Raw genomic sequence first — 18259 nt, forward strand, 5'->3', positions numbered from 1 at the left:
GGGACAGAGTGACCATTCAATATACCTCTGCTGATCAGACCCATAACACTGCAGCTAATGATTCCCTCACGATGCTGCTCTATTTTACTGACATCTGAAGGAGCATCTTTTTCTTAATTTATTTATAGTTTTTAAGAGGCCGAGACAATTCATCTCAACATTTACGGGGTACCTTTGTACAAGAAAGTGATAAATAATATAGAAGACATATATCAAGATCAAACAGGTATTGGTCTTGAAGCAGCCCCTACTTCACTATTTGGGGGAGAAGTGTGAAGAATGAGTCTATTATCTACATTGTAATATAAGTTATAAAGAGGTAAGGGCCATAAGCAAAATAGAAACAAAGCTGAAAGGCAAAAGAGGTCCTACCCACAAGCAGGGGTGCAGAAAACAAGAAGAGCTTCATGGAGGAGGTGGCATTTGCCCTGGATAGTTTTGCCAGAGACAGAGTAGAAGCACAGAACTCAAACTGACTGTGCTCAGACATGGTGAATTGCTCAGCTTGACTAGTGGAGTAAAAATGCAAAGGATCAGAGACAGACTCAGCGAGAAGGCAGGAGCCACTACAACCTGCTATTTCTTGGCCATGTTGTAATGCACCAGCAATACTGGTCATTCATAAAGCATTTCTTGAGCACCACTGTGGACCAGGTCCTTTGCCAGAACCTGCCTTCTGCGTTTCAAGCTTACAGAGAGCGTACACTGCGGGTATACTCAGAAGAGATCGGATGCAAGGAGAGCCCTAAACCCAGAAGAATGGAGGTTTAGGGTGAAGGGATAGGAAGTAGCATGTGCAGAGAGCTGGAGGTGCCTTCTAAGCATGACAAATCATTTGAGATTTGATTCTGCTGGGTCATGGGGGGAAAAAACTGGAGAGAAAACAAGGCCAGATCACCCCAGGCCCTGGAAGACGCTCAGAGCCATCTGGGCCTGGGCCTGAGGGCTGTAGAGCCATCAAAGCACGAGAGGCATGGGTTCACACTTGCTTTTCAGAGAGGTCATTCGGGAAGCTGAGAAAGGGTTGGATTCGAATGGGTAGGACTCAAAACAGGCAGACCTGACAAAAATGGCAGGATTGTGGCAGGTGGGGAAAAGAAGGAAATGCACGGCTTGGAGGAAGAATGTACGTGACTTGTTGCCCTGCAGGAGATGGGGAGAAACAAAGGTGAAACAGCTGGAGGTAAGCAAGAGATAGCTGAGTTGGAAAGTACGGCTTGTTAAGTTAAGTCTGAAGTGGCCAAGGGACAGTATGAGAGGCCTAGGCTGCTGACCTACTCCAGGATCCACTCCTCCCTTCATTTTAGTAACAGAAGCCACCCTGTTCCAGCTGGACAAATGGCTACCCAACTAGAGATGACATCTGGTCACTTTCCTGGCAGCCAGCTGTGGCCAGATGACTAACCTTTAGCTAATGAGATGTGAGCAGAAGTGATGTATGCTACTCCCAGATCATTTGTTTAAACAGAAAGCTGCTTGCCTTTCAATCTATCTTTCTCCCTTGCTGTTGGCTGAGGGATCAGCAGTCATAGATCCAGAGATGGAAGTCACATGCTGAAGATGCTAGAGTCACCCACCAGCCTGAGTCTGGAATGACCTTGTGGCACTGAGGTGGCCCCCATTCTGGTCCACCTGCCCACATTGAGATTGGCACAAATTAATCTCAACCTTGTTGAGCAACTCTGGAACTCTCTCTGCTACAGCTGTTGTAACCTGTACTCAGACTGGTACAGTATTAGGTTAGCTTTTGTGAATTTGGGGAGTACATTACATTATTAGGTCAATAATTAACATAATTTCATCTCAAGATTTTAAATAATTTTAAAATTAAAATAAGTTTCCCTTATTAGGCAGAAAAAAAAAATCACCTAAGACAGAATCTGTCAAAGCCACCTCCTCTGTCAATCTTGGGCTTCATGGGCTTCATGAGAGCAAGAGAAAGAACCCCAAACCAAACTAAGAAAGCATGTAATTTAGCTATTAATGAAATCAACTCTCTCTTGAGATTGTATTTCAACAAAATGGACCTCAACCTGGTTTCAGAAGACAATTTACAAATTGAGAGGTGTTAAGAATTCTTCATGCAACCACATTACCAACACATTAAGAATTCTTCATGCAACCACATTACCAACACACTGAAGGTGCAGTCCCTGCCTTAACTTCCCTCACCAGAAGATGCTGGTTCCTCACCTCGGTTCCCAGCAGTGGGACCCAGTGCCTACCGTGTTCACTGTCACTCGGCTTCTGCAGGTCTGCCTCTGCTTCCCTCTGCCAAGTCAGAAGCTCCTCAAAAGCAGGGAGGGCCTGTCTTCCCTCTCATAAGACATTGTTCAATGCCCACCATTTTTCCACTGAAAAAGCTCCTAGAAGAACACACTCTGCTCCTACAGACCTAACTGTGGTGAGTGGGTGCCTTGAGGTTAGGAATTGGCAAAGCCTTTGCTAAAGGCACCTGGCTCATGTCCACACTCTCCCCACTTACCATACTGCTTTGATGAATGCTTGTTTAATGAAATGCTCTAATCGAAAATCTCTATTTCTCCAAGACTGGAGACCTGTAAAATCTACCCACTCTATAAATAAACATTGGGCAGGAGAAACCTTCCTACCTGTTTAGAGCCTAGAATAAGAAATGCTTTAAAAAATTTTTTCTCTACCTCTAGTATTCTAAATATAAGCAATTCAGGTACTATAAATATTAAATCTGATTAACTTTTCTAAATAGAAAAATTAGCTCTAACTACAGCTTTACATAGTTATAAAATTTTAAAGTGGGAAAGAACAGTGGAGAGCATACAGTCTGAGTCTTGTGGGGATGACAGCTACCATTTACTGAGTTCTCCTAACAAACTCCTGACGGCCTTCTGTGTGCCAAGCATGAGGTACCAGCTGTCAATGGAGTACTAATTGGACAGTCCCTTCCCTCAAACCACCAACTGCATATTTATCACACCACGTAGGAGGTGTCCTAGGGGAATGCACAGGCTGCATGGCAGAAGCCCAGCAGAGTAGTGTCCAGAGGGCAGAGTGAGAGAACAAGTGGAATGTGTGAGTGAGAGACGGATGTAAAGGAAGGCTTCCTGGAGGAGGCAAGACCTGCGTGCAAGTTAAGTATCAACCTAGGTGTGACGAAACAGGTACTTTCACACATGATGGTGAGAACTATAAATTAGTAAAACATTTTTTGGAAGCAAAATAGGTAATACCTAAGGAAAAATTTAAATGCACAAGACTCCTAACCTGGCAACTACAATTCTATAAATGTATCTGACAAATACATGTGTACAAATATTCAAAGATATTTGTGCAAGGATGTTTGTTGCACTGCTTGTAACAGGCAAAAAACTAGAAATAACCTAAAAAGTACCCTTGGAATGACTGAATAAATTACGGCACAAAAGTATAATAAAGCCATTAAAAACAATGCAGGGACTTTATGCATTGATATGGAAAGATGTCTAAGATATATAAGGAAATAAAGCAAGTTAAAGAAGACTGCATACAGTAAATTCCAATGTATGGAAAAATACACAAACACATGCACACACACACACACACAATATGCTAGCAAGTGCAGAGAAACAGTGGGAAATGAGACTTTCATCCTTGCCATTATAACTTCCTGTTCTTTTTTTTTAAACTATGCACATATTTCACATTTTAAAAACTAAACAAACACTTTTAAATGAAAAGTTGCAAAATGGTCACTCTGACACCTTTACAGAGAATGGATTTGAGGCAGATGAGACTGGAGGCAGGAAGGCAAGTGGGCCAGGCTCTGAGTACACAGTTATACACCTTCTCCTAACAGCCTGTGAGGTGCGTGGTACTGTCCTCACTCTGCAAATGAGGAAACAAAACTGAGACAGTAAGGAACTTGCCCAAATTCTCAGCTGGAAAGTGGCACGGCCTGGATTTGAATTGAGGTGTATTTGACTACTATATCCATGTTTTTCCCAATATACTACTGTAATATCTCTAATTTTACTTAGAAAGTAAAGTGACTGTCCAAGGCCTGGTCAAGACCAGGCCAGAATAACGCAGATCTTCACATCTCATCTTGTTGTCTTCACCCCACTAAGACACTTTCTTCTGATGATGAAGATAATTCAGTGATCCATAGACTCAAACCTTTAATCACACTAATGTTTCAGAATACCCAGGACATTCAATATTTAAATTAACTGACTGCTGTGATTAAAAGCAGATTTTCACAATCACCCTCTTTGTTTCAATGCTTGCTGCTGAAAGTTTTAATCAAATTGTTTTTTCCTACTTTAATTCATATTAAAAATAGCATAGCACAACAACTTAATCTTTCTTGGATAACCAAAATCTTCACAGCACCGCAGGGCCATTCTTCTGAACATCAGTTCTTAAGTTACAGTACATACTATGATACAGAATTGGTTATTATGTCACTCACAGGGACGTGAGTGACTCCAGCAAGGATTCTTCCTGCCAGCTCCTTGTAGTCGTCAGTCTCCCCATCTCCAGGCCCAATGCCCGATACCCAGTGTTGTGAGTAAAGGCCTCATTGCTCCCCAGACATACCAATAGCCAAAGTGCTCTCCCAGCCTCCATTCCTGATACCTCCAAACCACTGTATATATACCACATTAGAAAGAAAGATCTGTCCACTTGAAAACCTTTACATGAATGCTTATAGCAGCTATATTTGTAATAGTTCAAAACTGGAAACAATCCAGATGTCCTTCAGTGGGTGGGTGGTTAAACAAATTGCTGTATGTCAATACCATGGACCATCACCCAGCAATAAAAATGATCGAACTACTGATATACATTACAACTTGGGTGGGTCATAAGGGTATTATGAAATTTTAGTGACAATTTTTAGTGATAAAAGCCAATTTCACAAGGTCCATAGGACATAATTCCATTTATACAACATTCTTGCAATGAAAATTACCTATATTATAGAGATATAGAACAGGTTAGTGGTCACCAGGGGTTATGGATGGTGGGGGGCAAGGCGGGTGGTGTGGTTATAAACGGGTAGTACAAGGGAGATCTTTGGGATGATGAAATAGTTCTGTATCTTGATGGCAAAGGTGGTGATTATATGAACCTCCACATGTGATAAAATGACATAGAACTGTACAAGCATTGTACCAATGCTAACTGCCTGATGCTGGTATCATACTATAGTTACATAAATATACAACCATTGGTGGAAACTGGGTGAAGAGTGTACAGGACCTCTCTGCTATTTTTGCAACCTCTTGTGAATCTATAATTATTTCAAAATAAGGAATTAAAAGAGATTTGTTGAAAATATGCAGTTATCATACTGCTCTCCTGTTTAAATTCCTTCAGTAGTGACCGACTGCCTTGACAGTAAAATTCTAATTCTTATAACAGCAGAGGAGTTCTGCAGGGCCTCTGGCCCACTCTTCGGCACTATCAAACCACCTGGGAGCAGCAGACCCCAGCTACTGCATACCTCAGGTCTCTGCCTGAGCTGTCCCATCTGCCTGAGATGACTTCCCTCCCCCTTTTGCTCTCCTGACCAAACTTCATCCTCCAAAGCCTAGTGCAAGCACCTGCTTCTCCTGCAAGTTCTCCTCTATAGGCTTTCCTTTCAAACTGTGCAGGGCATGTCCCTTTTTTGGCACCACATCATGTATTCATTTGCATTGCAAGTCTATCTCTACTTCTACCTGTGAGCTCCTCAAGGGCAGAAAATGTGTCTGATCTACTTCTCAATCCTTTACTAAGTACACAGTGGGTGCCCAGGAAATATATGTTAAGGCAAAACTAAGCAGGAGAGTAAATGTGGTAAGGCAGCTTCGTGCAATGGCTAAGATTAGGACTCTGGAGTCAGAGAGCAGTGGGTCTGCCATTTATCTGGGTGAGTGAACTTGGGCAAGCAATTACACTCATGCGTAGAACGGGAATAACTGCAGAATCAACCTCAGAGGAAAACTAGCACAGTGTCTAGCACAGGGCAAGGTCTCAACGTCAGCTGACCTTAAGACACCCATTCTACTTATCCCAACAAATGTCTGCATTCTGCAAATGTGAATTAAAATCTGGTAAGTGCAAAAGCTGATGACGTGGTTAATACTGGTGAGCACCTCAGTGAAAGACACAATAGACAGGAGGCAATGCACAGAATTTACTTTTCATTCTAGCGTGTGGTAGGCAGATGATGTTTCAGGAAATTTTTGAATTTTTTTTTTTTATACAGCAGGTTCTTATTAGTTATCTATTTTATATATATTAGTGTATATATGTCAATCACAATCTTCCAGTTCATCCCACAACCATCACTCCCCCTCCCTGCTTTCCCCCCTTGGTGTCCACATATTTGTTCTCTACATCTGTGTCTCTATTTCTGTCTTGCAAACGGGTTCATCTGTACCATTTTTCTAGATTCCACATATATGTGTTAATATACGATATTTGTTTTCCTCTTTCTCACTTACTTCACTCTGTACGACAGTCTCTATGTCCATCCATGTCTCTACAAATGACCCAATTTCGTTCCTTCCATTGTATATATGTACCACATCTTCTTTATCCATTCGTCTGTCAATGGGCATTTAGGTTGCTTCAATGACCTGGCTATTGTAAATAGTGCTGGAATAAACATTGAGGTGCATGTGTCTTTTTGAATTGTTTTTCTCTGGGTATATGCCCAGTAGTGGGACTGCTGGGTCATATGGCAATTCTATTTTTAGTTTGTTAAGGAACCTCCATACTGTTCTCCATAGTGGCTGTATCAATTGACATTCCCACCAACAGTGCAAGAGGGTTCCCTTTTCTACACACCCTCTCCAGCATTTGTTGCTTGTAAATTTTCTGATGATGCCCATTCTAACTGGTGTGAGGTGATACCTTATCATAGTATTGATTTGCATTTCTCTAATAATGAGTGATGTTGAGCACCCTTTCATATGTTTGTTGGCAATTTGTTTATCTTCTTTGGAGAAATGTCTACTTAGGTCCTCTGCCTATTTTTTTATTGTGCTGTTTGTTTTTTTAATATTGAGCTGCATGAGCTATTTATATATTTTGGAGAATAATCCTTTGTTGATTCATTTGCAAATATTTTCTCCCATTCTGAGGGTTGTCTTTTCGTCTTGTTTATAGTTTCCTTTGCTGTGCAAAAGCTTTTAAATTTCATTTGGTCCCATTTGTTTATTTTTGGTTTTATTTCCATTAATCTGGGAGGTTGGTCAGAAAAGATCTTGCTGTGATTTAAGTCAAAGAGTATTCTGCCTCTGTTTTCCTCTAAGAGTTTCATAGTGTCCAGTCTTACATTTAGGTCTTTAATCCATTTTGAGCTTATTTTTGTGTACGGTGTTAGGGGGTGTTCTAATTTCATTCTTTTACATGTAGCTGTCCAGTTTGCCCAGAACCACTTATTGAACAGGCTGTCTTTTCTCCATTGTATATTCTTGCCTCCTTTATCAAAGATAAGGTGACCATATGTGCGTGGGTTTATCTCTGGGCTTTCTATCCTGTTCCATTGATCTATATTTCTGTTTTTGGGCCAGTACCATACTGTCTTGATTACTGTAGCTTTGTAGTATAGTCTGAAGTCAGGGAGCCTGATTCCTCCAGCTCCGTTTTTCCTTCTCAAGAGTGCTTTGGCTATTCGGGGTCTTTTGTGTTTCCATACAAATTGTGAAATTTTTTGTTCTACTTTTGTGAAAAATGCCAGTGGTAGTTTGATTGGGATTGCATTGAATCTGTAGATAGCTTTGGGTAGCATAGTCATTTTCACAATATTGATTCTTCCCATCCAAGAACATGGTATATCTCTCCATTTGTTTGTGTTATCTTTGATTTCTTTCATCAGTGTTTTACAGTTTTCTGAGTACAGGTCTTTTACCTCCTTAGGTAGGTTTATTCCTAGGTATTTTACTCTTTTTGTTGCAATGGTGAATGGGGCTATTTCCTTAATTTCTTTCTTATCTTTCATTGTTAGTGTATAGAAATGCAAGAGATTTCTGTGCATTAATTTTGTATCCTGCAACTTTACCAAATTCATTGGTTAGCTCTAGTAGAGTTCTGGCGGCATCTTTAGGATTCTCTACATATAGTATCATGTCATCTGCAAACAATGACAGTTTTACTTCTTTTCCAACTTGTATTCCTTTTATTTCTTTTTCCTCTCTGATTGCTGTGGCTAGGACTTCCAAAACTATGTTGAATAAAAGTGGTGAGAGTGGATATCCTTGTCTTGTTCCTGATCTTAGAGGAAATGCTTTCAGTTTTTCACCATTGAGACTGATGTTTGCTGTGAGTTTGTCTCATATGGCGTTTATTATGTTGAGGTAGGTTCCCTCTATGCCCACTTTCTGGAGAGGTTTTTTTTTATCATAAATTGGTGTTGAATTTTGTCGAAAGTTTCTCTGCATCTATTGAGATGATCATGTGGTTTTTATTCTTTAATTTGTTAATATAGTGTATCACATTGATTGACTTGCATATATTGAAGAATCCTTGCATCCCTGGGATAAATCCCACTTGATCATGGTGTATGATCCTTTTAACTGCTGTTGGATTCTGTTTGCTAGTATTTTGGTGAGGATTTTTGCATCTATATTCATCAGTGATATTGGTCTGTAATTTTCTTTTTTTGTAGTACCTTAGTCTAGTTTTGGTATCAGGATGATGGTGGCCTCATAGAATGAATTTGGGATTGTTCCTTCCTCTGCAATTTTTGGAAGAGTTTGAGAAGGATGGGTGTTAGCTCTTCTCTAAATGTTTGATAGAATTCACGTGTGAAGCCATCTGGTCCTCGACTTTTGTCTGTTGGAAGATTTTTTTTTTTTTTTTTTGCAGTACACGGGCCTCTCACTGCCGTGGCCTCTGCCGTTGCGGAGCAACAGGCTCCGGACACGCAGCCTCAGTGGCCATGGCTCACGGGCGCAGCCGCTCCGCGGCATGTGGGATCTTCCCGGACCGGGGCACAAACCCATGTCCCCTGCATCGGCAGGTGGACTCTCAACCACTGCGCCACCAGGGAAGCCCTGTTGGAAGATTTTTAATCACATTTTCAATTTCATTACTTGTGATTGGTCTGTTCATATTTTCTATTTCTTCCTGGTTCAGTCTTGGAAGGTTATACCTTTCTAAGAATTTGTCCACTTCTTCCAGGTTGTCCATTTTATTGGCGTAGAGTTGCTTGTAGTAGTCTCTTATGATGCTTTGACTTTCTGCGATGCCTGTTGTAACTTCTCCTTTTTCATTTCTAATTTTATTGCTTTCAGTCCTCTCCCTCTTTTTCTTGATGACTCTGGCTAAAGGTTTATCAATTTTGTTTATCTTCTCAAAGAACCAGCTTTTAGTTTCATTGATTTTTTGCAATTGTTTTCTTCATTTCTATTTCATTTATTTCTACTTTGATTTTTATGATTTCTTTCCTTCTACTAACTTTGGGTTCTGTTTGTTCTTCTTTAATTGCTTTAGGTGTAAGGTTAGGTTGTTTATTTGAGATGTTTCTTGTTTCTTTAGGTAGGATTGTATTGCTATAAACTTCCCCCTTAGAACTGCTTTTGCTGCATCCCATAGGTTTTGGATCGTTGTATTTTCATTGTCATTTGTTTCTAGGTATTTTTTGATTTCCTCTTTGATTTCTTCAGTTATCTCTTGGTTATTTAGTAACGTATTGTTTAGCCTCCATGTGTTTGTGTTTTTTACATTTTTTTCCCTGTAATTTATTTCTAATCTCATATTGTTGTGGTCAGAAAAGATGCTTGATATTATTTCAGTTTTTTTAATTTACCAAGGCTTGATTTGTGAACCAATATATGATCTATCCTGGAGAATACTCTGTGTGCACTTGAGAAGAAGTGTAATCTGCTGTTTTAGATGCAATGTCTTATAAATATCAATTAAATCTATCTGGTCTATTGTGTCATTTAAAGCTTGTGTTTCCGTATTCATTTTCTGTCTGGATGATCTGCCCATTGGTGTAAGTGAGGTGCTAAAGCCCCCCACTATTATTGTCTTCCTGTTGATTTCCTCTTTCATACCTGTTAGCATTTGCCTTATGTATTGAGGTGCTCCAATGCTGGGTGAATATGTAATTGTTATATCTTCTTCTTGGATTGATCCCTTGATCATTATGTAGTGTCCTTCCTTGTCTCTTATAACATGCTTCATTTTAAAGTCTATTTTATCTGATATAAGTATTGCTACTCCAGCTTTCTTTTGATTTCCATCTGCATGGAACATCTTTTTCCATCCCCTCACTTTCAGTCTGTATGTGTCCCTAGGTCTGAAGTGGTTCTCTTGTAGACAGCATATATATGGGTCTTGTTTTTGTATCCATTCAGCAAGACTGTGTCTTTTGGTTGGGGCATTTAATCCATTCACATTTAAGGTAATTATCGATATGTATGCTCCTATTACCATTTTCTTAACCGTTTTGGGTTTGTTTTTGTAGGTCCTTTTCTTATCTTGTGTTTCCCAGTTAGAGGAGTTACTTTAGCATCTGTTACAAAGCTGGTCTGGTGGTGCTGAATTCTCTTAGCTTTTGCTTGTCTGTAAAGTTTTTGATTTCTCCATCAAATCTGAATGAGATCCTTGCTGGGTAGAGTAATCTTGGTTGTAGGTTCTTCCGTTTCATCACTTTAAATATATTGTGCCATTCCCTTCTGGCTTGTAGAGTTTCTGCTGAGAAATCAGCTGTTAACCTTAGGGGAGTTCCCTTATATGTTATTTGTCGTTTTTTCCTTGTTGCTTTTAATAATTTTTCTTTGTTTTTAATTTTTGTCAGTTTGATTACTATGTGTCTCAGCGTGTTTCTCCTTGGGTTTACCCTGCCTGGGACTCTCTGCACTTCCTGGACTTGGATGGCTATTTCCTTTCCCATGTTCGGGAAGTTTTTGACTATAATCTCTTCAAATATTTTCTCAGGTCCTTTCCCTCTTTCTTCCCCTTCTGGGACCCCTATAATGCGAATGTTGGTGCGTTTAATGTTGTCCCAGAGGTCTCTTGGGCTGTCTTCATTTATTTTCATTCTCTTTTCTTCATTCTGTTCTGCGGCAGTGAATTCTATCATTCTATCTTTCAGGTCACCGATCCATTCTACTGCCTTAGTTTTCTGCTATTGATTCCTTCTAGTGCATTTTTCATTTCAGTTACTGTATTGTTCATCTCTGTTTGTTTGTTCTTTAATTCTTCAAGGTGTTTGCTCTTTAATTCTTCTAGGTCTTTGTTACACATTTCTTGCATCTTCTCGATCTTTGCCTCCATTCTTTTTCAGCGCTCCTGGATCATCTTCACTATCGTTATTCTGATTTTTTTTTCTGGAAGGTTGCCTATCTCCACTTCACTTAGTTGTTTTTCTGGGGTTTTACCTTGTTCCTTCACCTGGTACACAGTCCTCTGCCTTTTCATTTTGTCTGTCTTTCTGTGAATGTGGTTTATGTTCCACAGGCTGCAGGACTGTAGTTCTTCTTGCTTCTGCTGTCTGCCCTCTGGTGGATGAGGTTATCTAAGAGGCTTGTGCAAGCTTCCTGATGGGAGGGACTGGTGGTGGGTAGAGCTGGGTGTTGCTCTGGTGGGCAGAGCTCAATAAAACTTTAATCTGCTTGATGGGTGGGGCTGAGTTCCCTCCCTGTTGGTTGTTTGGCCTGAAGCAACGCAGCACTGGAACCTACAGGCTTGAACTTCTGCTGCCAGTGTCCTTGTCCCTGTGGTGAGCCAAAGCTGCTCACTGCCTCTGCAGGAGACCCTCCAACACTAGCAGGTAGGTCTCGTTCAGTCTGCTATAGGGTCATTGCTTCTTCCCCCTGGGTCTTGATGCACACACTACTTTGTGTGTGTCCTCCAAGAGTGGAGTCTGTTTCCCCCAGTCCTGTTGAAGTACTGCAATCAAATCCCGGTAGCCTTCAAAGTCTGATTCTCTGGGAATTCCTCCTCCTGCTGCCGGACCACCAGGTTAGAAAGCTTGATGTTGGGCTCAGAACCTTCACTCCCGTGGGTGGACTTCTGTGGTATAATTGTTCTCCAGTTTGTGAGTCACCCACCCAGCAGTTATGGGATTTGATTTTATTGTGATTGCACCCCTCCTACCATCTCACTGTGGCTTCTCCTTTGTCTTCAGATGTGGGGTATCTTTTTTGGTGAGTTCCACTGTCTTCCTGTCAATGACTGTTCAGCAGTTAGTTGTGATCCCAGTGCTCTTGCTAGAGGGAGTGAGCACATGTCCTTCTACTCTGCCATCTTCTCAGGAAATTTTTAGAAGACACCCACTTTTCAACATATAATAGTAGCTATGTTTCTGAGAGTTAAGAATTGGAAAAATGGATTTTCTTTTTTTCGGTACGCGGGCCTCTCACTGTTGTGGCCTCTCCCGTTGTGGAGCACAGGCTCTGGATGCGCAGGCTCAGCAGCCATGGCTCACGGGCCCAGCCGCTCCGCGGCATGTGGGATTTTCCCAGATCGGGGCACGAACCTGTGTCCCCTGCATCGGCAGGTGGACTCTCAACCACTGCGCCACCGGGGAAGCCCGGAAAAATGGATTTGATTCTAGAATCAGAGCTGGAGGATTTACTACCTGGGTTGCACCCTCATGCTTAGATATGCTGAAATCAAACTAGTAGCAGCATCAGTTTAGATATACAATATTTAAATAGTCAAACAAATTAAATCATTTACAGTTCTGTAGAAATACATGTGTGTGTATGTTTATGTGTGTGTATATATATATTTTTTTCTTTTTTAAGGAAAAGGAGTTTTTTAAAAGCAATCATTCTCAATTATTCTTTCTCTTAAAATCATTGTAGGGGAGTGGAGATATGTTTTTTAAACAAATTGTTCTAAAAAAACCATATGTTTTTAAAACGAATCCCCAAGTTTTTCCTACACTGGCCTATGGAAGGACAAAGTAACAGGTGGTTTTCACACTGTTCATTCTCCTAATAGCTAAATAATTCAGCTATAGAAATATTCAAATAACAACTTCACAATGGGCAAGAACCCGTTTAACATAATGAGAGTTAATATTAATGTCTCTCTTTTTTTTTTTTTTTTTTTTTTGCGGTACGCGGGCCTCTCACTGCCGTGGCCTCTCCCGTTGCGGAGCACAGGGTCCAGACGCACAGGCTCAGCGGCCACGGCTCACAGGCCCAGCCGCTCCGCGGCATGTGGGATCCTCCCAGACCGGGGCACGAACCCGCGTCCCCTGCATTGGCAGGCGGACTCTCAACCACTGCGCCACCAGGGAAGCCCCGCTCATTATTTTTATATCTATTAATTTACACCCCAACATTTTCCAAAGAGGATTTGAGGCACCTTTTAACAATACTTTAACTGGCAATCCAAAGGCCAATAAAAAATGTGGAAAGATCTACAGTCCTTTCTAAAAAATGAGTTCTTACCGGGCAAAAGATATACAAACTTGTCCCCGAAATAATATGCCCTCTTAATGAATCAATGGGTCCAGGCACTGAGCATCAACAGCGGCTAACATCATAGTGTGAGCCAACCAGGACTACTTGCCTCTAGAGGAAGCATGCACCCCCTTAGGAAGGCACCCTGGATCCAACCAAACCTCGCCTAGATCCAACTACAACTTTTCAAGAAATACAGAGGAACAAGAAATTACATTGGAGAGGTACAATCAGTAAAATCCCAATAATGGAAAAGCTATTGCTTCAACAAATAAACTACAAGGAAAAGAAAAAAAGAAATAAAGGGGGATCTACAGATTAAAAGAAATTTAAAAGACATATGAACTTATCACAATGTATGGACCTTATCTGGATCCTGATTCCAATGAAGAAACTATTAAAGAAACTATAAAATTTATGAGACAACTAGAAATTTGCATGCTGACTGGCTATTTGATGATATTAAGGAATTATTGCTTTTCAAAGTTTAAAAGACTCCTTATCTTTTAGAACATAAACTGAAAAATTCATGGATGAAATGACATCATAGTTAGGATTTGCTTGAAAATAATAGGTGGGGTGAGGTGTATGGATGGGATTAGGGACAAACAAGATTGGCCATGAGTTGGTAATTGTTAAAGCCAGATACTACTGTCTACTTCCGTATATGTTTGAAATTCCTCATAATAAACAGTTAAAGACTGATGTTGAAACTAGTTCATACAATCACAGAAGGCCAAATACAAATTTAATTTTCCTTAATTCTTAGGGAAAATTATGTAAAAATGTCACCTTCTTAACCAAGTATAACTACATATTTAGATTGGAAATAGCTGCCCTACTGCCAAATCAATAGTCTTAAGAAATAATTGTGGTTTTGTTTTACCTTAGGCATCATGAAATAAATTGGCTTACTCACTGTTAATTGCTTCATCTGGCACTTTTCTCTATCCAGAAAATTAAGAAATTTGATTTTAAATAGACAAATTGAGGTGTATCCTCTAACATTTATTTAGGGAGGCCAAATAAACATATTTTAATCTGTCAACAAATTATTTAAAGTGGTATCCTGAAAATTAAATTCTCAGGAGTGGATTCTCCTCAGGAGACTCAGGAGAATCAAAACTTTTCAGAGAAGACTATGCCAAAATAGTATTATTTTTAACCCTGCAGAATCCTTTTGAAGGGGAAAAAAAAGGGTTAAATGAACGGAAACATTATCTAAATTGGATATTGTTCTTCCAGAACAAATGAAGAGCCAAAAGAGAATACTCAGAGCTGAGGGACCCAGGAAAGAATGCTGATCTGGGGGATACCTGGGTTCAAATTTCACTTTCCAGCTGCTTGCTATGAAACAAGACTGCTGAAACTCTGGGAGCCTCTGTTTCCTCCTCTGCAGAAATGGGCTTCATAGCTGCTATCACAGAGCTCCAGTGACAATTAAATGAGAGTACCTGGACAAATAGGGCCTAGCTCCTCTGGCCTTGGGCTACCTTTCCAGCTCATTGCAACTCTTCCCTCCTATACAACCTGCACTGGAGGTCGACAATCCTGCAACAAAGCTGAATGAGGTCTGTATTTTGCTTGTTTCACAGCATTTAAAACATTTTAAAATTAGCTACTGCCAACATTTCAAAATCAAGAGAGTGTAGATACAAACGTCGAGTTCTGACTTCTTTCTAAAAATTGCTGGGTGAGCTGGGTCTGGTTCTCCAGGGTCCCCACTACTCCAAGCTCTCTTACACCTGGCCCAACAGGCTGATTTTGACCCCACATTGGTCTAAAGTTCTTCCTTCACCCTGCCCTTTCCCACTTCTTGCCTCCCCCACCTGACAAGTTTCTCATCACCATTCAAGGCTCAACTCCAGCACCAGCCATCACCTCCTCCAAGTTTCCATGGCACAGCCCCCCCTCTACAGCCAGCTGTCCTAATACTCTCTACATGTCTGCCTTCCCTACTGGGCTCTTGGGCTCTCTGGAGGAAGGGACCCTGTTGCTATTGCCTTTGTGTCCCCAGGGCCGAGCAGAAAGCCTGACCTAGATAATGTAGAATTCAGTAAATGTCTCCTGAATGTGTGGAAGGAAGTTACAGCTAAAACATTACAAAAATGTAAGATTTTATATCACAGCTTGTTCTGACAGTTACCAAATAAAGGGGTCAAGGACATTAAAATGTTTCACAAAATGAAAGCAAGTTTCCATCTGCATACTAGTTTCACAAGTTAGTCAGAAGTCACTAAACAAACATAAAGGAAAAGCAACAGGCGGGCAGGGTCATTCATTCATTCACTGGACTGATATTACTGAGTACTTACTGTGTGCTTTCTAAGCACTGGGGATAAAGCAGTGGACAAATCAGACAACTACCTGTTTTCATAAAGCTACATCCTAGTGGGAGAGACAGAAAATAAACAGGCAAATCAATAGAATAGTTTCAAACCAGATACTAGGAAGAAAATTAAACAACATAATGAGAAAGAATTACTAAGGGAAGAAAGAGGGTGGTCAAGGAAGGCATTGTGTAAAGTGAGACATCTGACCAGAAGAAGAACCAGAAGGAGCCAGCTGTGCAAAGATCCGGGAGACAACGCCAATCACTGGACACAGCAAGTGCAAAGGTCCTGAGGTAAACAGAACGTTCAAGGCAAGTAAGGTGGGTGGGACAGGAGAACGGTGCTCTGGGTTGGGGGAGTGGTGGGGGGTTGGAGGGGTGGGTTGGTGGGGTGGGGTGGGCAGGGCCCGCTCTGGCGTTGCTGGGCACTGAGTGTGCAATGACAAGGCATTGGAGCAGCGTTAGCATGGGGGACTATGGGCGAATGGGGAGGGGGTTCCTGCCACACTCAAACCAGCAAGGAGCAGTATGCCGCCCAATTTTTCACAAATGTGCACTGGGCTCCCGCCCAGGCGCTTTCACACACATTCATATAGCCTGACAACAACACTGTCCCAAAGGGCAGACATTTCTCCCACTTTGCTGAGGGGAAAACCGAGAAACATCAAGTGTCAGTGCCTTTGCTAAGGTCGCAGGAACCAAATCCCAGGCTTCTGAGCATCCCGGAGCAGGTGTGCTGCTGTGTGCCAAACAATCGGGGGGGGGAGGGCGCCCACAGACCCTACGGTAGGTCTGCCAAGGCCAGACTAGGGAGCGGGCCCTCAGCTTTGGGGTGCTGACAGCCGGTAGGGAGGGGTGACTGCGGCAGCCCGGGGGACGAGGGGCTGCGGCCGGGGTCACCAGCACCCCGCAGACCCCGGTCGGCCCCACAGAACCCGGTCCTCCAGCCCCGCGCTCCCCCTTCCCCGCGGATCCCGGCCGCGCGGCCCTCCCGCCGTCCCTCCCCAGCGAGGCTCGGCCCGAGAGTCCCCGCTGGGCCTAACCCGCCCGCCGGGCTCACCTCGCCTCCCCGCCGCCGCGCCAAGAGGAGAGGGCAGGCGGGCGGACTGGCGGCGCTGCGCGCTGGCGGCTCGCGGCTCCGCTGCCCGGGGCTCGGCCGGTCGCCCCGCCCCGCTCTGCTCCGCTCCGCCCCGCCGCCGCCGCCGCCGCCGCCGCCGCCGCCGCCGCAGTGGGTGTGAGGGGCGCCGGAGCGCTTAGATCCCTTCCGGTCTGGCTCTCTTCTCCTCCGCCGCCGCCGCCGCAGCGGCGCTCGGCCTGACCGACCCGCGCGCCGACCAATCGGCGCGCGGTAAGTCGGACTGGTGCAGCCAATCGCGCGCGGGGTGGTGGGGACGAACTACTGCCGGGCGGCTCGGGCGGGGCGGGCGGCGGAGCCAGGGCCCTCAGTGACTGGTGAGCGGCGCTCGAAGGTAGCGCAGCAGATCGGATCCGCGCCTTATTGACGCAGGCACTGTTCGGCGAGCTAGCTGAGCTTGTTGCCCCCACAGGGGCCCACGGCGCGGCGGCCGAACACGGAGCCGGGAGACGGTGGAGAGGGCGGGCTGGCGGGACCGAAAGCCGGGCCACAGGGCTGCAGGTGCAGACTGGCAGCGGCGAGTCGGCCTGGAGGGAGACGGAGCCGGTCCATTTGGGGGAAACCCGGGGTGAGGGTGAGGGCGAGGGCCAGCCAGGGCGAGGGAAGCTGGGGCCTTGGCGTCCAGGACCGGGAGGCGGAGGCGGCGAGGGAGTGGGGACGAGAGGAGAGGACCTTGGATTCCTCTGCTCACCATGAACGAGTTTGTAGGGGTGCTCCCAGAAGTCGGGGACGGAGATGCGAGGAGGTGGCCATGTGCAGACAAGTATCCTCGGCAGGTCAGCGACAGGGCAGGAGAGGACAGGCTGGTGCTCCTGGGGCAGAGTTCAAGCTTCTGTCTCAGAGGAGAATGGCAGAGTCGTAAATGGAGGGAAGGGAATGCAGTGCTGAGGGCCCCTAGGACCTGGGGTTTGTTGACACTGACCTTTTTTTTTTTCCCCTTATCCTGATCACTTCATTTATTTATTTTTTAAACATCTTTATTGGAGTATAATTGCTTTACAATGTTGTGTTAGTTTCTGCTGTATAACAAAGTGAATGGAATCTTTAAAAAAATGGTTCTGATGAACCTAGGGGCAGGACAGGATTAAACACGCAGACGTAGAGAATGGACTTGAGGACACGGGGAGGAGGAAGGGTAAGCTGGGACGAAGAGAAAGAGTAGCATTGACATATAGACACTGACCTTCTTTTGAGGCATCTCCCACAGCCCTCTAGCCTCTGGATCTGGTTCCAGCATGTCTGGAGTCATGTGAAATGATGGGAGAGGTGGTGTCGGATCTGTGTTTGGATGAGCAAGGCTGGAAGTGAGGCAAGGAGGCTGGACACAGTGGGGAAAAGCTCAGAGGTCCGTGGATGGGGTGAGGGGAATTGGACTTTGCGGATGGGGAGACTGGTGGACTGTGAAGGAGGAAC

General features: G+C 43.5%; 1 protein-coding gene across 3 annotated transcripts in view; it reads right to left on the reverse strand.

Annotated features, from left to right (window-relative positions):
- The window catches only part of MAPK9 (mitogen-activated protein kinase 9), a 62961-nt gene extending 46036 nt beyond the window's left edge, over positions 1-16925 (reverse strand). For all 3 annotated transcript variants that reach the window (XM_067732616.1, XM_067732618.1, XM_067732617.1), the window contains exon 1: positions 16772-16925. The gene's annotated coding sequence lies outside the window, so the exon portion shown is untranslated. The remainder of the gene's footprint in view (positions 1-16771) is intronic.
- Positions 16926-18259: the final 1334 nt, after the last annotated feature.

Source organism: Pseudorca crassidens, chromosome 3 (genome assembly GCF_039906515.1).
Source record: "Pseudorca crassidens isolate mPseCra1 chromosome 3, mPseCra1.hap1, whole genome shotgun sequence".
Classification (NCBI taxonomy): Eukaryota; Metazoa; Chordata; class Mammalia; order Artiodactyla; family Delphinidae; genus Pseudorca; species Pseudorca crassidens.